The sequence below is a fragment of the Anolis sagrei genome, chromosome 2 (genome assembly GCF_037176765.1).
Source record: "Anolis sagrei isolate rAnoSag1 chromosome 2, rAnoSag1.mat, whole genome shotgun sequence".
Taxonomy (NCBI): Eukaryota; Metazoa; Chordata; class Lepidosauria; order Squamata; family Dactyloidae; genus Anolis; species Anolis sagrei.
In genome coordinates, this window is record NC_090022.1 from 66,286,106 (window position 1) to 66,311,847 (window position 25,742).

A 25,742-nucleotide genomic window follows, 5' to 3' on the forward strand; every position below is an offset into this window, starting at 1 on the left:
ACATTAAATGATCTAAACCAGGGGTCCTCAAACGTTTTAGGCAGAGGGCCAGTTCATATTCTCTCAGACGGCTGGGGGTTGGACTGGATGGCCCATGAGGTCTCTTCCAACTCTATGACTCTATGAAATGAAAGAAGGTAGCTGGAAGATTCAGACTACCAGGTTATCATACCCAGCAAAAAAAAACGGAGCCCTAGTTTTTATGTGCAGGACTCATTTTTATTTTACTTTATGTGAGACATAGTCCTTTTTGAGGATTCAGGGAGAGGGGAAAATGTGATATCCTTTTTTCAAAACCTGCAGATATTAGTAGAGATAAATAGTAATAATTATAATAATAATAATAATAATTCATTTATAGACCACCTTCTCTCCCCGAGGGAACTCAGAGCAGGTCTTTCTCTTGCTGGATAATACTTTTATCCACTTGTTTCATGAAGATGTTTCAACAGATATCTGAAATGACCAGACCTCTAGAGCTTAACTGGGGCAAAATGAATGAATCATGAAGTAGCATTTTTCCTCCTTAGCCATACAGCATGATAGAAAAGTATACACATGTTTCGGTTTTCAGGGACTGATGTCATAGGCACATCCTAAAATTGCTGACATTGGCATATTATTTAAAAAATCAGATACTTTTATACTTCCTGGCAGTCTTGGGTTTCTGGGGTAGAGAAGCAATAATGCATGCAGATTCTGAGAGAGAGAGAGAAGTGGGGGAAGCCTGTGCCTTTAAGCGTGTGAAATATTACTATAATCCGGGGCGAAAGCTTTTGGAGAGTCTGGTGACAGCAGTGCTTCGTGACTGGGCTGCGTCTTGGACGGCGCCGGCAATTGCAAGCAAGCACACCTCCCTGAACACTAATAGGAGTAGCGGTACGGATGCTCTGTCATCCTTGCTTACTTGCTGCTCAGAATATCAATTCAGCCAGTTAAACCAAAGTCTGCACTGCAGTGCACCAAAATGGAAGCTTTTTAAAAAAAATAATAATAAAAAGCCTACCGTCTCTGATGAAGGAACATCACACCTTTGTCAATCAGTGAGGAAAAGGAGGCCACTCTGTAAATACAGGTGCATGTAACGAGAAATGAACGCCACATTTATAAATAGAAAACTCAAGGGATTCACGTCTGTTGTGACCTCATATGCAGTGACATTAGGTTACATTCAAACTGTGTCATGCTTGGCTTTCCCTGCTAGGAAAGCCCTCGCATATTGGGTGGTTGAGAGGGCTCTGCCTGCAGGTTAATATCTTCGAGCCTGAAAGGAAATACTCGGAAATAAAGTTTGGAAGGTGGAAGGATGCCCTAAAAGTAGGTTAAAGAAAGGACTGACATTTCTAGCTCTCACTTGGACTGCAAAGCAAGGTGCACCCACACACTTATTTACAATTGTATTCATTTATTCATTGAGTTGATATCCAACCTTTCTCCTAAAATGGGATTCAAGGTACATTTGCAATTATTTGTAAAGATCCAACTTTTCTAAACACTGATTTAGAAAAGTTGAAAAGAAATTAAAAAACAAGATTGTTGAAAGCATGATTAAAACCAGTTATTTATTTATTGTGTCAGAAGTGAATTGAGAATACAGTTATAATGTACATATACAGTATTTAAAAAAAAACAAAGTTAAGAACTTGCCATTATATTAATTTTCTTTTAACCAGAAGCTGGCCACTTCAAGTGCCTCTGGTCTCACTGTAAGAACATCCCCCATTGTTCATGTGGCAGGGCTCAGGTTGCATTGTAGTAGACTGTCTGTAGTTTGCTCTTTTTCACACTCACATGTCACAGACTCCACTTTGTAGCCCCATTTCTTGAGGTTGGTTCTGCATCTCCTGATGTCAGAGCACAGTCTGTTCAGCGCCTTCCAAGTCACTCAGTCTTCTGTGTGCCCAGGAGGGAGTTCCTCATCCAGTATCAGCCACTGATTGAGGTTCTGGGTTTTAACCTGCCACTTTTGGACTCTTGCTTGCTGAGGTGTTCCTGCGAGTATCTCTGTAGATCTTAGAAAGCGATTTCTTGATTTAAGACATTAGCGTGCTGGCTGATATCTGAACAGAGGATGGGCTGGAGATGTCAGTGCCTTGGTTCTTTCATTACTGGCTGCTACTTCCCGACAGGTGTCAGGTGGTACAATGCCGGCTAAACAGTATAATTTCTCTAGTGGTGTAGGGAAATTTAAATATATCTGAAGTATGAGTCAGCTCCACTATTGAACAGCATCAGAGTCTCATCTGTACCCCTTAAACTTTACTGGGAGTGATTATTTTGCCTCCTGGACACTCTAAAATGATAATAAATGAGAGGTATTAAATGATATCATTATTTTCTTTTTAAAATACATGGTAGAAATGATTTATTTGTTTGAAACCTTTGCCAATCTTGAGGGAGGGAGGGCAACATGGTCTCTTTATGGAACTGTTTTGAACTAGTTCACCAGAACATAACTAGGGAAAGTGCATACTGTGTGAGAATTGCATTAAGTCTTGGATGTATATAATGAAGTGCGAAAGGAAAGACAGTTTTTGTAGCATTTGAATTAATTACTGAAGAAACATTCTGGGATGACTGTTCCTGCATGAATATTCCCAATGCTCATTTAGAGTAAGGCCTCCACTACCCTGTACCAGCTAATGTGATGATCAAGCTATTAACCTTGTTGTTCATATCATCAGTTTTGGGGGGGGGGGGGGTATGGCATCTCCCAGCGCTATGTGCAACTGGCACAGTGTTATTACCTTCATTGTTATGCTGTGAGTCATCACGTTGTCACCTGGGCAACAGGGGCCAGCTAACGTTACCAAACACAATCCCATCCGAGGCAGAGCTGCTGGAGTAAGAATCCAGCATATTTTGTTCTAAAACTGAACCATAGACTACTAACCCAAGGTTCATGGCTGTTGGTTCTGCTGCAGTGATATTCTCAGGTTCCCTTTGTGGCTTCCTTTAAGATTCTGAACTTTGAAATTCCTTGAGATTTTTTTTCTCAGGCTGGAGGAAGGGAGAGACTTCTATAGAAAACCAAAATAAACTGCACTGTCTGTCAGGCTGCAACCAAAGATGCAGCACTCATAACAAGCAGGGGGGTTGTATTTGCTGCAGGAGTGAAAGCCCATGGAAATCTCATTGAAAAGGCAGCTTGGAGGAATTGCATCCAGGACAGACACTGAGATTTCTCTCAAACCAAGTAAACTACACTCACATTGGAACTGAAGTCCCACTTCTTTCATAGACTGACAAGTATCTATCAATAAAAAGACTGTTTTGGGGGATATGACCTGGACTGAATGCATAGTGGCACGGAAAACTGAATCTCTGGTGGGCAACAATCTTCCCCAATGCCCACTTTAGGTGTCAGACTTTTCACAGCATTCGGCTGCCACGTCCAATTCCCCCACATCCTATTCTCCTTTCTCTCCATGCTTTCTGAAACAGCTTGGTAGCACCGTGGTTTGAGATGGCAGACACTTCCTCTTGCTTGAGTGCTCCCATTTCTGTTTCTTAAATTTATTCTCCTGGCCCAGTTCAGGGAACATGGGGAACTGTTTGGGGTGCCAGAAAATTGGAAAAAGTAAGAGAAGCTCATATGCCCATGCCTCCATCTCACTCTATTTTATTCCCACAGACAACCAAAGGGTGGAACAAGGAAGAACTGTGTGGGTCATTTTGTTCTTGCATTCCCTGTCTTAAAAGGACATTTCATACAATATAGTTATGGTGCTATGATTCCACTTTAACTGTCATGGTTCCATTCCTCGTGATGTAATGATTTGAGCATTGGACTACAACTCTGGAGACAAGAGTTTGGATCCCACTCTGCTATGAAAATCTATTGGTTGACCTTGGGCTAATCACACCTTTCCAGACAAAGGCAAAAGCAACTCCTCTGAACAAATCTTGCCATGAAACCTCCATGACTTAGGTCAGAAATGAATTGAAGACAAAAAAACAAATTAATACTTTTTGGCCAGAGAGTTCTAGTGTCTCACCAAACTACAAACCCCCAAATTCCATAGGATGCAGCCATGCCAGTTAAGGTAAACTCATATTATTAGCATGGACTGTGAAAAGTTTCTTTTGTTTCAAATACCTTTCCTTCAGTCATCACACGTCAGTTCTAGAAGCATAATGAAAAAGTAGGTTGACACGGGATGGCTAAGCATCCCACCAACTAGACCCAACATGGTAGCCAGCATTGCCAGAAGCAAAAATACACATATATAGATGCTACTGTAGTGAATCTAGTGCTTCCCTTCCTCTCTCAGCATTGTTATTAAAATTGTAGGACAAGTCTTGTACATACTCTCATTGGAGGGGGGCTGTTCATCCCCATATGCTCCTCTTATCTATAATTCATTAACTCTACTTGACCTTATCTAATATTCCAGAGCTGCATTTGCCTAATTTCACAAATGTAACAGAGTTGTTCAGAGAAAGATAGGTCAGAGAGCTCATTCTCACCCAAACTATCATCTACAAGAATTCTCCACATATTTCATCTTTCTCTGTATTTTATATATGGTTGTGTATGGAAGTACATAATGAAGGAATCATTTGGCAGGTAGGTAAATCTGCACTTGTTCAATACCAATATGGGAAATGACCTGGATACCTACACAGGCTGGGTATTAAGAGAAAAGAGCTAGAATAGAACAATGTCCACCAAGCTGACTAGAGACTATAAGCAGCTTGGTTGTTTATTCGCATTCATTAGTTATTAATCCCTCATGAAATCAAACCATTGGACTGCATAAAATAAGCAGAAAGAACTTTCTTGTATAAAGTTTAACATGAGAATGCTCACCCCTTGAACACACATATACATACACACAACAGCGAAAACAGAGGTGGCCCTCGGAAATTTTCAACGGTAAGTAAACAGTATTTTGCCCCCCCCCCCCAACCAATCACTGATATATATTTTCTGTTCATCATGGGAGTTCTGTGTGCCATATTTGGTTCAATTCCATCATTGGTGGAGTTCAGAATGCTCTTTGATTGTAGGTGAACTATACATCCGAGTAACTACAACTCGCATATGTCAAGGTCTATTTTCCGTCAAGAGCGCCTCACGAGCGCCCCTGGGCAAAATTAACTATACTGCAAATGCTTACTTTGCATAATGGGTTGAGCCGCCCCAGAGTGAGAACAAAGAGCAAGGAGCATTTATATTTTCATGTACAGTCGCAAGATCACTAATGAACATGTAATACAATAACCTTGTTAAAGCTCTATATTATTAATCTTTTCTCAGTATAATCTGAAACTAGAGGCAACATCTCTGGTCTAAATGGGCTGGACCTCTGACCTAATAACATACTATTCTTGTGTTCACAGGGTGGACATGGTGTTTTATTGAGCCATTAAAAGAACTAGAGTGCAGCAAAACCTTGACTATTTGCACAGTCTTCAGTGATCTATGCATTGTTTAAAATATAAAGATAGAATGCACATGCATACACAGAAAAATCCTGAACTTAATTGTCCTGTTCACCTATTCAAAAATAATACACAGCAAAACGTAGAGAAAATATATTTAGAAACACTAAAATAAATATTGGACGCATACCCATATTTGTATTCATTTATATACTCTTTTATCCTGAAAATAATAGAATTATAAGTATCCTCTGGCTTCATTTGTAAAGTTAATAAGTAAATTAGGCCTACTACCATGCCACATTTTCAAAGTGCTTCACATATGATAGCTAAACAATAATTGCAAGAATACTGCAAAGTACATCACTATTATCATCCCGTTTTCCAGATTAAAAGATGGAACTGAGAGACTATATCTTACTTTGAATAACATCTGTCAGTAGTGTGTGACAGAGCTGGGCACTGAACTATGGGAAGTTGCAATCATGGGGTGCCTTGATACTGTAGAATTAGTGCAGTTTGTTACCACTTTAATTGCCAGGACTCAATGCTATGGGACCATGGGAATTATAGTTTGGTCAGTCACCAGAACTCTTTGTCACAGAAGGCCAAAGCCCTTGTAACACTCCCATGATCAAACAATGGCAGTTAAAAGTGGTGTCAAACTGCATTAATTCTGCAGTGTAGATGCACCACTAGTCACTATGCAATACCAAGAGCCAGCCTGGTGTAGCAGTTTTGAGTGTTGGATTGCAACTCTGGAGACCATGTTACCCATTTGAGATCTATCTCAACCTCAGAAGAAGGCAAATGCAACCCCCCTCCGAACAAATCTTCCCCCAAAAAGTGCTGTGATATGATTGCCATAAGTCAGAAATGTCTTGAAAGCATACAAACACTGCACCAAGTGAACATTAGCTTGTACCATAGTCCTGTTTTATCTGGGGTTTGTTGTCATGTAAATATGTGAATTTAGATTAATATGCCCTTGGATAACAATCAGACAATTAGGATTTCCCGTACAAGTTTAGAATTGATTCAAATAATGAAATGGGAATACATTATTCATCCAGGTTTGGACTGGCTTTCTGAAGGGCCTGGAACTCAACTTGGAAAGCCACTGTGGGCAAATATTTGCATTTAAAGAGAAACTTCATTTCATTTGTCATTTGATTTCAGAGCCAGTAACCCAAGAAGACAATAGTTAGTGATTATCCTCATAAGTAAATTGCAAAAGCAGAGTGTGAAGAGAAGGAGAATCAGGACCACAGCAGGTGCAAAAGAGTTAAAGTTCATCTTATCCTCAATGGTATGACTCTGATCCAGATCAGGTTCATTTCACTTATTCCTGCATAAGAAGAAAGAACTGATGCAGCTGCATGCTATGTATTAAAAAGCAATGTATAGTGTGGAATACAATGAAAGGTGGTGCATATCATGTTGGTGCCCCCAATATTAGCAGCATTGGGCATCCAATCCATACATGAACTGCCATGTCCTTTACCCAATCATCTTGTTCTTCCCACCAGGTTCAGTGACAAAGCAGTCTCTGTCTACATCTATGTACACATATCTCATTGACTTCTCTCTCTTTCATTCTTATTTTCTCTCACACACTCCTTTCCATCTTACTTTAAAGATGTATAAACTTTACAAACATATATTTGTCTGCTTTGTTTACCTATAATGACACTTCAGAAACAGTGTATAAAATGTTTATTCCAAGCCATGAATGTAACTGTCTGAAAGTATTTCCAGTTCATTCATACTCTCAAGCAGTGCTCTTCACACCTCTCTTCTTTTCCAAATGTCTTTCTCTTAAACGTCCTTGGGTCCTTTGTTTGGACTCCTGCATTAGTTCTCGGACACTGTCTGATGATTTATTTTCCTGGCATATCGAAGAATTTCTTCTTTTCATCTGGCATGGAGTAACAATGGCTTTGTGATTACATCTGTACGTTCTTTTACTGCCCTTGGATGTAGTTCATCTGGCCCTGGAGACTTCAATTCATTGAAAATAGCTAGATATTCCCATACTACCTCTTTATCCATTCTGCACTGCAGTCTTCTTCCTGTATCATTTGTTCTATTTCCACCAGCACTGTTTTCCTTTGGGGAGAATATGGAGGTGTTAAGAAGATGACAAGTAGTTCCATCTTCCTCTTTATAAGGTTACTCTACTGTTATTTGTTCTTCCTCTTACTCCAAACATAGCCAAACCCATACCACTTTTATTACTGACAAGCCTGAAATCCAGCTGAGATTTAGCTTTTCTGATTTTCTTCCCCTTCTTCCTTGCCTTGTATGCATCCTTTTTTACACACCAGTTTGCCTGAAAGTTCTTTATATATTTCTCCTGTTTATTTAAAGACATCTCCCATTTTCCTTTCTCATTGGAATAGTTTGCAACTGTGCCTTCAATATGTTCGTTTTAAGAAATTCCCATCCATCACGAACTGCCTCTTATTTAAGCATTTATGACCTTGGGATTTTACCCAGTATTCCTTCAAGTCCCAGAACTGTTTCAAAGCATCCTGTCATTATTCATTTTTCCTACTTGCAGATATAACTTTTACAAAATTATGCCAACACAAAATGCATTTCATTAAAGTAACAACCAAGTGAAGCAGGAATCAATCTTGCTATCATGAAAACAGCAAATAATAAATTAATGTAACAAAAATGAGTAAATTTAAAAATCAATTGACATGCCAAGTAAGACCATATGGAGTGTATCTATAAGGTCTCCAATCCCATTCATCTCTTCATTTGACTATTTTGCAACCAAAAGCTACAAAGATACATTGAAGAGTTAGAATTACACTCAAAATATTCTCAAGATAAAATGAAAAAATATGTATATCTACCAAACTTGAGGTATAGAGTCAGGTGTGGGGTACAGTCAGAACGAGGGCAAATTTTACCATTCATCTATTCAGTTATCCCTAAATATTGTGCACTTGAAAGTCTTCTTTACATGGCAATGAAGCCTTCAGTTCTCTAGCAGGCCTATTCAGGAAGTGATACTTCTTTAGTTATTGAGGTCCCAAGCTTTGAATATTACTACAAACCCTGAGTATTGAGACCAGAATCATAGGCAGCCATACTTATTTATGAAGGACCCATCTCCTCGCCTCATATTTATTTATGAAGGAACACTCCACTCACATCTATAACTTTTAAAGAACTGCTGTTGAGGTATCTTTTGTTTTTTCCATGTCTACCAACAAAGGCTATGTTCCATGCATCTGATGTTGAAATAGGATGTTGTCCATGAAAGCTTACATCAAATAAAATATCTTAGTCTTTAAAGTCTATAAACCTCTTTGCCATTTTCATTTTTAATGCAGTCAATATCTGCAATGTATTAGCTTTCCAAGTAGAAAGTATATCAGGAAATAAAGAGGGCATCTTATATGCTATACTGAAGCATTTTAATGTTACCCACACCATTTTTACAGGACCTTAAGTGCTATGATATAAATGTAGCATATGCATTCATAGATTATATTTAGTAGTAGATAGATTGTCATTAGGCAGAATTCCCTTCACTTTACCACTAACCCAGCTCCGGTATTTCATACTGTCAGTTATTAGTGGCATGCTGCTCTTCACATTGGTTGCTATCCAGAAGAAAATGTTTGTAACAGATTAAATGTACAATGGAATCCAGGGATTCTTCACATGATGGGCTTCATCTTCATTGAAGAAGATACTCCCACCAACCCAATTTATGTAGGCTGGATGCAAGGTCATGTCATGTTTTGGCACAAGGGACTGCTTTAAGCATTCAAGGTGTTTATTTATATATTATTACCTATACTTGGAATTTTCGTGTAATTTAAAAAAAAATTGATTACACTTATTGATCAGTTGCCTTTATATTATACCACTTTTTTTTCTTTTTTTTCTGGGTAGTTTGTTCTACAATTGTAATATATGGTTTTATATTTTATTGTTCCTTTCTTCTGCTCTGGGTTTTAATACAAACTCTAAAGGAATTCTTAAGGCACTGGACTTTGCCCTCAATATAATATTCTGGGAACAAGGTTCAGCACCTTGGAGAGAGCTCCTTTACAATCAGAAAGAACAATCCCATTTACATGGAAGCCACCGACCAACACTGCATGTATATCTTGGATTTTAATTAATGAGTTCCAGGCAGTGTGGTTGGTTGGTTTGCTGCTCACTTAATCTTCATTAAAACTCTTGAGAGATACATCAGAAAATGTTGAACTTTATTTGCCCTCGCAACCCAGAACTACATACTTTCATATTTTTCAGTGTATGTGTAGGGTGTGTGTGTGTGTAAATGAGATCTAGGAAAACATGTCACAGACCACATGCCTGAAATGGGATGGGCTTGCACAATATGCTTCATTGGGTCCAGTTCAGTCATTGAGCTAACAAAAGTTTGCACAGCTTGTTCCTTCAGATTAAATTCTTAGACAAGTTTTTTATTGAGAAACAATTTCCTTTCTCTAAATAAATTAGTATTTAAAGTAGCAGATTCTGACAAAATAAGTTAGGGTTCAAACTATCAGTGGCTTTAATATGGCCACCATGCTGTATATACTGATTTCCATATTTAAGAACACAAAATATACAGCTAAATATGGTTACACATAGTGTCTTGTTTCTACTGTTATGTGAAACGCATGATCAATAAATTCATTGTGAAGAAATAATCTTATGATGTTCAAACATACTGTACAACCCCTGTATCTGAAGGGGTTACAGCCCAACACACACACACTATGGATACAAGAAACAGTGGATAATAGCGAACTCAATATTTTTACTATACTTGGCTCAGAAGCAAACCATAAAACCATGCTGAAGGACCTAGAGAGTCCCACAAATACTCCAGGGGAAAATACTTTTTGGAGCATGGATACTGAATGCATAAATAAGCAAAGAAGACACTATACTGGAGACACTAAAGGATCAGTATGGAAATTTCAACTTATCCTTATCCTTCCTTATCTTTCTGAATCTTCCATCTGATATTGCTGCTTACCATCTTAATAATGTATTTTTTCCCTCTGCTTAGAATCCAAAATATTCTACTTAAGTTTTCAAAAGCTAATATAAATCTAAGAACATATTAATTGAACATATTAATTGCCCTATTTGGTCTGTCCAAGAGTCCAGCAATCTAATAAATAATTTGGTTAGAAATATATATGCAATTGGCTGATTCGGTTGCACCCAAAACTATGGGCATGACAGAATCTGAAACTAGTGCCAACTTCTACCTATCCATTTGTTGAATGAGATTCTGCTGTTCCATTACTAGAAGTAGCAACATGGAGACAATACCCCTTGTAGTACAGTGATGCTTGGCTATCTGCTATAGCAATAACAAACACCGGAGAAGTATAGTGAGGAGGAACATTTATCAATATCACTATCACCACTGGCAGAGTCAAAATAACCAGAATTTTTATAGATAGGTGCATGTAAGATACTACAAATTCACTTGGATGGGGGACCACTAAGAAACAGCAGGTGATGTGGACTATATTTCAGAGGAAGCAATTAGCAAAACAACCTCTTTGCATTCCTTGCCTAAGAAAATCCTTTCAAATTCATGGGGCCACCATAAATCAAAAGGTGATCTGAACATACACACACACACACATAAACAAGGACATAGAGGAAAGCAGTGTGGGGTAAGATTTTTGTTCAGCTCCAAACTTGATCAGAATCCAGAAGATTATAATGATTGGTTCATGTGACATTGGTTCTGCGACAAGATTTCAGATGAATACAAATCATAAATTTGAAAGATTCAAGAATTTGACTAAATTGGGGAAGCCATTTGATATTTGAAATCTTAGATTTGTGTTGTTGGCAGTGCACAGGATCCCAACAACACTATGCTGTTGTAACAGAGATGTTAGCAAACCATTTGTGTAGTAAACCATAAGTACTGGCTATCACATATTATTCTAAGAAGAAGTACTTTTGTGGAACTATTCAGAAGCTAATGCCTTTCAGTTTTATCTAGGTATTATGAAAGTACTGTGTTCATGCTGTTTGAAAATGAATATTACATAATTGGATGATGTTAAGCTTCTTTTAGTTAGTCATTTGATTTTTGTAACTAGCATAACAGTTTATCTTTTGGGAGATGGCAGCTGACCCATGGCTGAGCTTGGAACACATTCTACTGTGAAGGTGACTTGCAGATTTACAAAATTGCCATAAAAATTGCTTGTTATATTGTTCTATGCCGGTATACACCTCAATTAGAATGTACTTGCAAACATCGCAATATTATCATTTTCTTCTCTGGTTCAGGATAATGTATATTTTAGAATTCAAACTGTCTCTATCTTCAGGGAAAATAAAGAGTATGGGGGGTTAGGAGATATGAGCTGGGCAATGTAACTTAGAAATGGAAATTTGGAATAAAAATAAAGGCAAATGTAACAAAGCATTACAAAATTACTAGGGCTGGGCGGTTTCGTTTCGTTAATTCGTAATTCGTTAAAAAATTCGTTAATTTTTCAATTACAAAACGATAACAAACCAGTCTGGAGCAATTTTTTTAAAAAACGAATTTTTAAATCGTTTCGTAAATGTTTTGTATTTCGTTATTGTATTAGTTTTGTTATCGTTTTGAGGTCGTTTCGTTATTATTTCCGCATGTCTGGGGCAAGTTTTATAGTTGTTTTTGGTTTTCTAAGGGTTTTTATAGTTGTTTTTGGTTTAATTAAGCTTCAGAAGTTCCCCCTGTCCCATTTGGAGGTTTTTTAGCATATTGCGCGGTCGCGTCCGCCATTAACGAATCGATTCGTTATTGTTTCGGAAATCGATTCGTTATTGTTTTGTAATTTTTTTCACATTTACAAAATTTCGTAAATATCGAACTTTTTTAAAGGAAAATTTTGTAATTATTTTAAATAACGAAACGCAAAACCCCCCAAAAAACGAATCGATTTTAGAAACAAATTTTTCCGTTGTTACCCAGGCCTAAAAATTACTTAAGGACTCTTAAGTTTCATTTTGGTTTCCCCTTTCCACATGATTTTTATTTTTAAAAAGTTCATCTAATCCATTTGACCTTTTCTTCAGATTATTCATAATGTTAAAGAGTTTGAAACAATCAAGACTTCATGGACTATACTTTGACGGAGAACCACAACAAAATAATAACACAAAGAAGCAGAATGATTCAATGTTATTTTTAATAGAACTAAATTCTACGTCTCTGCCTAATTATTATAAGTATGGACTTATAATATGGGCTTTCCTAAGAAACAATGCACTCTCCTGTCCAAGTATTGCATACATCAATCTTAGTGAGGTTTGGTGACCCTCAGCCTCATGCAAGTATATGTTTCATGAATAAAATAACTCCTAAAGAAAGCTTTACTTTCATCTTGTAACAATAATTTCAGGTCCACAAATATATGCTACATAGAATGCAGCAGGACCTAGTTCCCATAAACGGGGAAGCCTATAGTATTTTATAAACTTATGAGTGTTCTGTCCTTTCATTGTTTTAATTCTGTGCACTTCAAAAGTATTAAAACTAGGTCAATCACTGTATATCCTGCAAGATAATTTTGTACATCCCATAGAGGATTGTTAGAGAGCTGAACATTTAGACTCCCTCCTGGAGTCTTTCTAAAATAGGATGACCCACAAACAAGAAAGCACTTTTGGAAAACTCATGTTTTCTATACATTATAGACTATGATATATGGAAGATAGAAAGGAGCAACTAAAAGAAATACAAGGAAGTGGCAAGGTAAAAGCTCTCATATTTGCTCTGGCCTTCTTGCTGCGATAAATATAGTTCCACGAGAGTGTCCAGAATACTCCATAGTTTGGTTATGAGATCTGCTTTTGTTTGATGCACCTGAAGAAGTACAAAAGACATCCCAAAAAGTTCACCCAATCACTTGGACACTCTTGAGTGATCTGCCTCTATCTAAATTAGATTGATCAAGAAAATCCAGCTTATTCATGCCTTCTTGAGTGGAGGTGGTTTTTTGCTATCCCTAAATCAGAGACCTTTGAACACAAATGAACAACTTCAGTAATGTGTCAACATGCCATAATCCATCTATATCAGGCATGGACCAATTTTGTCCCTCCCGGTGTTTTGGACTTCAACTTCCACAATTCCTAACAGCCACAATTTTTAACAATCTAGTTTGTCCATGACTGATCTATGTGCCAACATAGACAATGCTCAAAGAATGAATCACTGCAGACATAGAAAATCTGTCTTGGAACTCATCTGAACAGAGTCTTTAGATTAGATGCCCCCAAAGTCCATATCATAATGGTATCTTTATTAGGACAGCAAACAGGGCCTGGAATTCACTCTTTTAAGAGAGAAAAAGTGATGTATAAAACAACAATAACAAGAATAGCAACTTTTGAAACTGACAATATACTTCATTACAGCAAAATATATCAAATGAAGGAAAGTAATAGTGACAGAGGCACACTGTCTACATAATGTTTTGAGTTATTATAGAGAAAGGGTTCGTAGACTTTATGATTAGGTCATATTCATAGTGGTCATGAGATGACTGGACAATAAAAGAAGGCTTCTAAGGACAACGTGTCAAACTGTGCTCCCCCAAATATAAAAGCACAAAACACTTGCTATAAAAAGTGGCTAGTTGGTGCTGCTCAACTACATTTGGGAGCAGAATGCAACACAGAGAAACTGCATCCCTGTTGATTTTCCTGATCACTAGTTTTTCCTTTTTCAGCCATGGATCTCTCAAAACTTTTCTATGGTTTAGTGCAAGGGACATTGCAATATGGGGAGTCAATTAATTTCAGAAAATAGTACTGATGGAATTTCTAGTTGATTTTTAGTGAATGCAGATTGCTTAACTATCTGTTCTAGAATCTTTCCAGATATTGATTTCAATAACTAAACAATAATTGTTTGGATCCTCTCCCCCCGCCCCTTTTTGAAGATGGGGTCAACATTTGCCTTCCTCCAGTCTGCTGGAAGTTCGTATTTTCCAGGAGTTCTCAAAAATAATTGTCAGTGGTTCTGAAATTACTTCTACCACTTCTTTCAATACCCTTAGATGTAATTTATCTGGCCCTGGAGAACTTGAATTCATTTAGATTCGCCAGATATTCCTGTGCTGCTTCTTTATCTATTATACACTGCATTTCCCCTACTGTAACATCTGCTTCTATCTTTTGGGGAAAATCTGAGTTAAAGAAGGTTTTTAATAGTTCTGCTTTTTTATGCCCTGTTAGCATTTTGTCATCACCTGTACACAGTAGCCATTTTCATGTTCTTCCTTTTGCTATGGACATAACAAAAAAAAATCATTTTTAAAAAAAATATTGTTAACGTGATGAAATAGAGGACATGCTTATCAAATTTGCAGCTGACACCAAATTGGTAGGGATAGCTTTGAGTCCCTTTTAAGAGGGAAACAGTGTGATATAAAAAATAAATAAAATACCCAGAGGACAGGATCAGGATGCAAAATGGCCTTAACAAATTAAAGAGTTAGGCTAAAGCTAACAAAATAAATGCTAACATGGGAAAATTTATTTATTTATTTATTTATTTTATTTACTTTACTTGTATACCGCAGTTTCTCAGCCCAACAGGCGACTCAACGCGGTTTACAAAAAGGATAAGAATCAATCAACGATATACAATTTAAAACCATAAAAGCATAATATACAATATTGACACAACAATAGACAACACAATGCATCTCATAACTAGAGTCGTGATCCAATCTGTCGTCCAAATTTCCATTCCTGTAATCAGTACTTTATGGTACTTCAATTAGGCCCATTCTACACTGCCATATAAAATCCAGATTATCTGCTTTGAACTTGATTATATGGTAGTGTAGAGTCATATAAACCATCAGATAATGTGGATTATCTGATTGGATAATCTGGAATATATGGCAGTGTAGAAGGAGCTCAGTCAAAAATAATTAAATGCATAGATACAGGATGAGTGACACCTGGCTTGAAACCAGTACGTGTGAAAGGGATTGTTGGGGTTCAGCCTGATCCTGATCTGTGTGAACCGGATTCTCTGATAGTTTTTCCAACTGAGCAAGCTCTCCCTGACCCTGACAGTGTGGAATCTGTTGTTGATGCAGAGGTCAGCGGGGATGAAAATGAAACTCAACAGCTGGAGGAAAATGTTTTGGAAGTTAGTCGTGATATCTCTCCACCTGGGGTTTGTAATGAGGACCGAAGAGAACAGATAGTTAGAGACAGAAATGTTTCCCAGTTTCTACGAAGGTCACATCGTTTACAGGAGAGACAGGCCCAGACTTCAAAGTTAAGGGGCATTTCAAAGAATAGCTTCTTTGGTTTAAGAGGCCTCCTGCCGGGTGCCTCTTTAGATCAAGCAACGTTTGGGACTGGGGGTGTGCCTTGGCAGAATTCCTGTGTGCTGTGGAATCCTTCAAGATGGTATCTTACTTGTTGTACATCTTAAAATCTGTATGAAACCTCTGAATGAGATTGTCTAAGATTTTTGGGTAGTAAAATGTCACCAGTTTTCTAATAACACAGTGCTCTGTTTTTCATAATCCTCTCAACTGAGTGAGGCTCTGCAGGTGCTGGTTGTTTCCTGGTCAGTAGTTCGTGGTGGTTCATAACCTGATGCTTGATCTAAGCACTGTAGACTGACGTGTAGGAAGTTGCTGCATAAGGTTGTACTGTTCTGCATGAGATTGTACTCCCCCAGAAGGAGCAGATATATAGTTTGGGTTCAGTCTAACATCCCATGCTATTAACTAGAGTGGTTTAAAATAATATCTTCTGTGAGCTGCGGTAGAGTCAAAAGAATGAGACATGAATACTCAGGTGGGATGACTGAAATAATTTGGAGATGTGGTCCTCTCAATTATCTAGAAGCTACAGCCAATACAAAATCCAGCAGGTGGAATTCTAATGAATGATGAAGTAACATTACATAAATTATATTTTGATTGTCTAATGCTTATTCAAAGTGCTAGTGCTTACCTCTAAAGCTGTAAATGACACATGCTGACTGGGACACTTTGCTATAAGAGTCTCACTTAGAAGGATAATTTAGTCTTTGCCCTTTAGAGAAAGTTGTTATATCTGGTTGTTTTACTGTTGCTTAATGTTTTTATGATTTATTTTTGTTTTATTACTTAATGTATGTTTCACCCTAATTTATTACAAACTATTTTGTAGACTTTATAGGAGTAGGAAGTAAAACTGCAAAATGTTGGTTGCTAATAATTTGTTGCAAAATGTGAAAACATTTCATTATCAATTGATAATGAACATTATAATAACAGTGTTTTAAAATTTGTCTTTAAGAAAACAACCCCCTTTCCCTTCCTGAATAGGCTGTATATCACTTGTGATATGCTGTTGATATCAAACATGAAACACGAACACATGTGGAAAAATTGTTCTGCAGACTTATAAATATATCACCCCTTCTCTTGATTTTTTTTTTATATCCTTCTTAGATAATTTTCTGGAACACTTTATCTGTTCAATGCCTGCCATTGTTTTTGAGATAATATCACTGATAATGCATCACTTGAGGAGATGCAACCAAGCTTTGCACTTAAAGCTGAACTGAGAGCAAAGATTTATACTGCCCTCATTAATCTGTCATGCAATCACCTCAATTTTCAGGCAGCACTCATGTTTCAGATTAGGCCCATTCAAGTTTTAAGTACAATACAATCACAGCTGTTGTCCATTTGTTGCACATAACCAACATGTCTTCCTTTGGCTAGAAATAATACATTCTCCCAGTCTTGTAGGCATCAGAAAAAGTTCCCATCTACAACTCTACAGTAATACAAGAGTATATTAACTGCTCTTATGGGGTATTTGTTAAAGTGCTCTGATGAGTCACAGCACTACAGAACTCCTGAGAATACCTTATAGCTATTGTAATGTGTAGGCCTATATGCAGCTCTCTTTTCATAAATATAGAGAGCTGTCTTTTAAAAATGCTGAGTACTTTCTGTAAAACCGAACAAAGGTATGGAAACAACGGTGATGGCCTTTAGTTGAAAGCCTTGTGCAGATATTTCATATTGACTACTGTGATGTATCATAAATACATACATAAATGTATACATAAATTCCTTGAAGACAACAGATCCCACCTGATTTTGGGAGTTAAGCAAGGCCAGCACTGGTTCGTCCTTGAATGGGAGACTGCAAAGAAATCCCAGGTTCTGTAAGTATATTGGAGGGGAAGGAACTGACAAAATGCTCTCTGAGGATTCCTTGCCTAAGAAAACCCTTGGAAATTGGTGGGGTTGTCATAAGTCGACAGGCAGCTTGAAGGCACATACACCTACACATGTGACATAACTATCTGGGAATTTGGTTTGATGGGGCCATGTTCCAAACACTTCACAGAAATGGCAAATTATGGGGAAATGTTTTAAGAATGCAAGACAGCTTGTCTTGCAATAGTTTTCTGACAAGCAGTTTCAGGTGACAGGAACAAAAGGGAAAGGGCAATCTTTTTTTGAAACAGGACAGTTTCAAAAGACTCTGGGTGGTGGAGCAGATGTATGAAGAAGATCTTAAGCAGGATAACAACAGAGAAATTTTGAAAGGGCAGTTATCGAGGGTTACATAAGCTTTGGGAAAATCGAGGGAAATACAATGATAACATTTAGTGATGTCAGGGCACAGAGTAATAATTTTGGCATAATTTTGGGGAGGCTGGGGCGGGTCCTACAACAGGCAGAGTGAGGCAATTGCCTCATGCTGACAATACCATATTTCATAAAATGATCGCAAAAGCTATTTAAACACGTTTGTGATTACTTAAGTACAAGAAGAGATGCTTGTGGGGTTTTCTGCCAAAATGCGTCCAAATAACTTGGCTGGCTTCAAGTTCTATGTATTTGATATTGGGGAAGAGGTTGCATTTGTTGCTCCCATCCAAACAGCAAATGTCCTAGGCCAGTTCAGTGGATGGATATAATGGAACCCAGGAGAGATATCAGAAGTCTGTTTCCCAATTGCACATATAGGTGAGCATCATGTTTACAAGTCTCAAAAAGCACTGTGCTCACATAATCTATCCCTCAATTTAGATATTGATAGTTCCCTCGAGGGCATTAAAAGGGCATAATGTGACGGTTACCTATACAGCAAAACATTACGTTTATGGCACTAATGTTTGGGGATCCTTCCTCATAACTCAAAGTGTTGCTCTTAGTATGTCAAGGTAAAACCAATGTGAACTACAGAAAATCAACCTTCTTACTGTACTTGTCATCAGAATGAATAATGACTTTAGCCATGTTAAGGCAGCCCATTCAGCCAATACTTAGCACTTAAGTCCCATTGTTTTCAATGTTTCCCAAAACAGTAAGATTTCTAATTCTGTTGCCAGTTTGTAGTGTTATTGCCAGATACGTAATCCTTTAAAATCTCAAAGTAGTTAGCTTCAGTTCAGATTCCCTCCTGTATTCAGCTATATTGCTGTTATTCTGTGTCTTCAAGTAATCTCCAATTTATGGCAACCCTAATGGGCTTTCTTGGCAAGGAGTTTTCTTGAATTTTTCCTGGCAAAATTTGTCTAGAGAAGGTTTGCCATAATGTTTCTCATTCAGCTATTTACTATAATATAACTCTAATGGTCAGCGTACGACATCCTTCATACAGTCCAGATTTAGCACCGTCTGACTTCCATGTGTTCCCGATAATGAAAGAAGATCTGCGGGGACATCATTATGCTTCTGATGAAGACCTTGAGAGAATTGTGAGATGTTGGTTGCAGAAACAGTGTCGACTTCTTCCATGATGGCTCCAGAAAACTTGTACATTGTTGGCAGAAATGTATCCAATTGTCTGGTGATTATATGGAAAAGTGTATAGTGGTAGTTAAAGAGCACATTCTAAGGATTATTTCTGCGTTTGATTTATTAAAATATTCCTATCCAAACCCAAATAACGAAGGTGGAGGCATTACTTTTCATTCAACCTTCGTATTTTGGATGGTTTGAAATACCAGTCTTTGCATATACCTAATGAGTTATCTTAGGGGAAAATACATAGCATAAATTTTATTTCTGATGAGCACATCCCAGATCCTCAGTCTCTCTCTTCTTTCTGCCAGCCAATAACTTATGCCTTTGAGGCAGAGGCTGCAGCACTCCTGCTCATTTTGCTCCCATATTCTCAGTCCCTCTCTTGTTGCACATCTCGTACACAATACAAGTAGCAAACAAACAAGATGAGAGTCTGGAGAGAGAGACTGGGGATCTGAGAGATGAAGAAGAAAGAATGCCTCAACCACTGCCTCAAAGACAGAGATAGGTGGCCTGTGGCAAAAAAAGAGATTAAGGATATGAGAGGAGGGACCTTTTCACACGGGGCATTTTTGCCCCATTTTGCTGCTGTTATGCATGGTATGGTCAACGCATGGCAGGCCCTGCTCACATTCCTCCCAAAGTGGAGTAGAAGTGCCAAAAGGTGCTTCCTCCACCACTACGGGGAGGAAAGCGTTGTTTAGGTAGCTCCAAAAGAGCTACCTGCACTTTCCTCCCCTTTTTCCTATGTTGATGGCAGAAAGGGCGGCGGGGCAATGCACATTGCCGCCCCTTCTGCCACCTAATGGAGGAAGGGAAAGAGTGCCAACACATCTTTCCCATCCCCACCATATGATGAGGGGAAGAGGGAGGCCACGCGAGGCACCACGAGCTACCCTGTGCACCTTCTCTTTAAGAGGCTACCATCAGGACAGGATACATAGACATGAAATGTTTTCTAATTGATGGCAAAGGGATCAGATAAGGCTGCATTTAATTGTCTGTTTAACTTGTCCAGTGAATGTATCATACACAAGACTGGATTAGACTCTGAAGGAGGAGATGTGGATGTTGGAGGGATGAACATGTGGAAGATATGCAAATGACACCATGCTATTAGCAGAAAGCTGGTCAGGAAGTTCTTATTAATGTTCAGATGAAATCTCCTTTCCAGTAATTTGAACCCATTGCTCCAAGTCCTAGTCTCCAGAGCAGCAGAAAATAAGACTGCTCTCTCTTCCTTATGACAGCCTTTCAAATATTTAAACATGGAAATCTCAACCTTCTCTTCTGCAGGCAAAACATACTCAGTTCTTTAAGCTGCTCCTTAGTGACTTGGGGGTCTCTCATTCTTATAGTAGTCATAAGTCAAAGTTGAGTTGATGGTAGGTAACAACTACAAAGCATCTTTTGTTTTTTTAAAAACAAAAATAAGCAAACAATGAGATTCTATGTTTAACATAATTGTCTAAGCAAAATAGTAGACAACGAATCTACTAATCTTAGGATTCCTATGGAAAATATAGGGAAGTCACAGAGAGATTACAATATTTAACTCCTTTTTTGTTTTTAATATACAATATCATGGCATCTTATACAGCATATACAGAAAAATAAAATTATACTACATTATGTTATATGTAAACCTTTTCAGTTTTTCTTTCAAAAAGTTCTTTTAAAATATCAGACATCCTTGTGATTTTTGGTCTACTTACGGGTGCCTTCAAAAGCAAAGAAAGCTGAAAGACAAAGTCTATGTTCCTGGACAGACAATCAATTTAACAGATTATTTGGTATTTCCTTGTTTACTCACTAAATGAATGTTTCAAATAAAAATGGTGCCAGTAGTATTGTAATCAGTTGGGGGAATAATTCAAATGTCAATATTGTCATTGTTGTCAGATACAGAGTCTAGGATCTCACTAACATGAGAGTCTGTATCACTACTACTGGTGTCATAGCTGATCTTTTAAACAGGTACAGAGTATCTGCACGGCTGCAAACAGTATCTTAGGAACAGACATTTTAGTAGCTGCGGCCTAGTATACCACATCAATATGCAACATTTATCTGTCTCCAAGAGGTGGAGAAATGCTGTGGAAAAATAGCTGAACTGGTTGCAAGGCATAAAGGAGGGTAGAAGTCCAGCTGGAAGATGCTCAATGAAGGACGTCTCATACAGACATACATGACATTTTCCATAAAAGAGCTTAAGCTTGTTAGTCTATCCATGGTCAATTATCTCTTTATAAATAAAATCCTTATCACATTATTTTGCCCTTCTTCATCCTTTAAATAAGGTTTTACATATTATCAAGCTGAACATAAAAGGAGTCAGACTGGATCAAACCATATGTCTATTTAGTCCTTCAGAATTCTAAGCAAATACTTCCAGCAAGCTCAGAAACAGGATATGAACGTAAAAGTGCTTTCCTCTCTGGGTGCTTCTACGCAGTTATTTAATCCAGGGTGTGGATTTAAGGGACTTGGTTCCCTGCAGAGTGTTTACACAGGTATTTCACGACTTGGCTGGGAGCTGGGATGGTGGCCACAAAGATCAGCTGATTATGGTTCAGTCTGATCCAAGATATATTTTTCCTACCTTGACCAGCAGAATGGGCTGATAAAAAGCAGTCTGGCTAATGAGGATCAGAGCTAGATAAAGCCAGGACAATGCAAGAAAATAAAAGTGAGTATTCTCATGGGAACACTGTGGTTCCCTCTCAGGGAAGAGATGTTTGTTTACCTTCCAGCTGAGCTGTTCATGTGGTTGCCTCCCCAAATGCTTCAGGGCTAGCCTTATCCTCATAAGTGATATGCATTTTGTTTTTAAGTTACTGCTCTGTATGGGATATATACTTATCAGCTTCAGTAGATTTTATGGCTTAAACCAGAATTTCTGGTGATATTTTTTTAACACGCTATTTCTGGCTGGATGTACATTGCCGCATGCCTTGGGTGTGAACTTTGCGGACACCCCAAGCTAGCTTCAAACTAGTTTTTAGTGCCTGTATAGAAGGGCCCTATGTAAGTTCCCCAGCAACTGGTATAAAGAAACATAGTGCCCCTCTGATCCTGGAAATAATATATCGGCATTACAACAAGTAGAAGTTCATAGCCTTCTCTTCTATGAATTTATACAATCCTTTTTAGAAACTGTATATTTTGGCATTTATTACTACATTTTATAGCAAATTTCAAAGGTTAACTATGTGCTCTGTGAGGTATTTCTTCATATTGATCCCAAAGCTCCCATCTGCTGGTTGACCCCAGCAGACCCTTATTATGAGAGGGGGCAAAAAATGCCCTCCAGTGAAGTATTGCCTATCATGATCAGTACCTCGTATGGCTGGTTTTAAAAACACATGGGCAGACACTGGTTGGCATGGTGTTCTCAATTCCTTTGCATATTGGCAGTGTGAAGCAAACCAACTATTTAGCACTTCTAGTAATATTACAAGATACAGTCAGCCCTCTGCATCCACATATTCTGTGTCCCAAATTGAACAATTTGTGTCTTGAAAATATTCCTTCCCACAAAAACCTCCAAAAATTGATTTTGCCATTTCATATAAGGGATGACATTTTAACGGGACTTGAGCATCCATGGATTTTTATATCCATGGCTTCTCAAATCCTGGAACCAACCTCCAGTGGAAGTTGAGGGTCCAGTGTGCATTCCTTTAGAGCGGGGGTCCTCAAACTAAGGCCCGGGGGCCGGATGGAGCCCTCCAAGGTCATTTACCCGGCCCTCGCTCAGGGTCAACCTAAGTCTGAAACTTTTTTTTAATTATCTTTATTCAATTTTTTAATACATATAATTAAAAGAAATCACTATAGTTAAAAGTAAGATAATATAAGCAGGACAGGTCAGAGGTTAGAGGTTTAGAAAAGTAGAGTAGGGGGTATGGAGACTGGGATAGGGGAGATGGGATTTGGATAGGGGGTGTAGGTATAGAGGTGAGAAGTCGGAAAGGAAAGTGCAGAAGTGTTTTAAAAAGTATGAGACAAAGAGCGAGGTTCCCCTCTTCCTTCGGTCTATCTTCCTGGTGTCTTTGGCGGGGATTTTCCTTTTCATTCATAGAATCATAGAATCATAGAATCATAGAATCAAAGAGTTGGAAGAGACCTCATGGGCCATCCAGTCCAACCCCCTGCCAAGAAGCAGGAATATTGCATTCAAATCACCCCTGACAAATGGCCATCCAGCCTCTGCTTAAAAGCTTCCAAAGAAGGAGCCTCCACCACACTCCGGGGCAGAGAGTTCCACTGCTGAACGGCTCTCACAGTCAGGAAGTTCTTCCTAATGTTCAGATGGAATCTCCTCTCTTGTAGTTTGAAGCCATTGTTCCGCGTCCTAGTCTCCAAGGAAGCAGAAAACAAGCTTGCTCCCTCCTCCCTGTGGCTTCCTCTCACATATTTATACATGGCTATCATATCTCCTCTCAGCCTTCTCTTCTTCAGGCTAAACATGCCCAGTTTCCTAAGCCGCTCCTCATAGGGCTTGTTCTCCAGACCCTTGATCATTTTAGTCGCCCTCCTCTGGACACATTCCAGCTTGTCAATATCGCTCTTGAATTGTGGTGCCCAGAATTGGACACAGTATTCCAGATGTGGTCTAACCAAAGCAGAATAGAGTGGTAGCATTACTTCCTTGGATCTAGACACTATGCTCCTATTGATGCAGGCCAAAATCCCATTGGCTTTTTTTGCCGCCACATCACATTGTTGGCTCATGTTTAACTTGTTGTCCACGAGGACTCCAAGATCTTTTTCACACGTACTGCTCTCGAGCCAGGCGTCCCCCATTCTGTATCCTTGCATTTCATTTTTTCTGCCAAAGTGGAGTATCTTGCATTTGTCACTGTTGAACTTCATTTTGTTAGTTTTGGCCCATCTCTCTAATCTGTCAAGATCGTTTTGAATTCTGCTCCTGTCCTCTGGACTATTGGCTATCCCTCCCAATTTGGTGTCATCTGCAAACTTGATGATCATGCCTTCTAGCCCTTCATCTAAGTCATTAATAAAGATGTTGAACAGGACCGGGCCCAGGACGGAACCCTGTGGCACTCCACTTGTCACTTCTTTCCAAGATGAAGAGGAAGCATTAGTGAGCACTCTCTGTGTTCGTCCACTTAACCAATTACAGATCCACCTCACCGTAGTTTTGCCTAGCCCACATTGGACTAGTTTCCTTGCCAGAAGGTCATGGGGGACCTTGTCGAAGGCCTTACTGAAATCCAGGTACGCTACATCCACGGCATTCCCCGCATCTACCCAGCTTGTAGCTCTATCGAAGAAAGAGATCAGATTAGTCTGGCATGACTTGTTTTTGATAAATCCATGCTGACTATTAGCGATGACTGCATTTGTTTCTAAGTCTTTGCAGACCGCTTCCTTAACAATCTTTTCCAGAATCTTGCCCGGTATCGACGTGAGGCTGACCGGACGGTAGTTGTTTGGGTCGTCCTTTTTTCCCTTCTTGAAGATTGGGACCACATTGGCCCTCCTCCAATCTGCTGGAACTTCTCCCGTTCTCCAAGAACTCTCAAAGATGGTTGCCAATGGTTCCGAAATGACTTCCGCTAGTTCCTTCAGTACTCTTGGGTGTAGTTGATCTGGCCCTGGGGACTTGAACTCATTAAGAGCTGCCAGGTATTCCTGGACAACTTCTTTCCCAATTTGGGGACTTCTTTCCCAATTTGGGGGAAAGAAGTCCCCCAAATTTCCTTCCTTCTCCATCTTCTCTTTCTCTTCTTTTATTTCTCCCTTGGTCTGTGGAATTTTCTTTCCTCCCGACTTTGGTTCTAGGCCATTTCTGGTTAAAGTATTCTTCTATCGTTGTCCAATCCGTTTCATTTTCTATTTGTCCTTTATGTTTCTGAATTAAATAGCTTAGTCTGTCCTAAGTCTGAAACTTAGGGGGTTTTTTTTCAAACTATAACCCAGCCCTCCAACAGTTTGAGGAACTGTGACCTGGCCCTCTGTTTAAAAAGTTTGTGGACCCCTGCTTTAGAGTAATCTCCATCTCTGATTATACAGAGCTGCCTGGGAAATACATTGCTCTCTTCCAGCAAAGTAGATTGTGGCTACACAGTCCGCCCTGAGTCCTTTTGGGGAAAGGAAGTGGGATATAAATAAAGCATTATTATTATTATTATTATTATTATTATTATTATTATTTTATTACACAGCAGAGGTGGGAAAGGGGCTCAAAGACGTCTGCATTCCCAAATGGAACCAAATTTCATTGCTCTGCTTTTATTAGTTTTCTTGTGCTTGGCAGCAGCAAAACCCATATTAATACTATGCGTGTTCTTCTTCACATGAAGGAAACATATATAGTGGCTTAGGCTGGATCTACACTGCCATATAATCCACTATCTGATCCCAGGTTATCTACTTTGAACTGGATTATATGAGTCTATGCTGCCATATAATCCATAATCCGTCTCATACCAGAAGCAACTTGCAGTTTCTGAAGTCACTCCTAACACACACACACACACACACACACACACACACACAAAAACAGTTCAAAGAAGAGGGTTA

The 25,742-nt window shown here is 38.7% G+C and overlaps 1 protein-coding gene across 7 annotated transcripts in view; it reads right to left on the reverse strand.

The window, feature by feature from the left end:
* The window catches only part of ATP2B2 (ATPase plasma membrane Ca2+ transporting 2), a 572,092-nt gene that overhangs the window by 283,505 nt on the left and 262,845 nt on the right, over positions 1–25,742 (reverse strand). The window contains exon 1 of one of the 7 annotated variants that reach the window (XM_067463584.1): positions 1,007–1,065. The exons of the other annotated variants lie outside the window; for them this stretch is intronic. The gene's annotated coding sequence lies outside the window, so the exon portion shown is untranslated. Of the gene's footprint in view, positions 1–1,006; positions 1,066–25,742 lie in introns of those variants that run through there. 7 annotated transcript variants of the gene reach the window in all.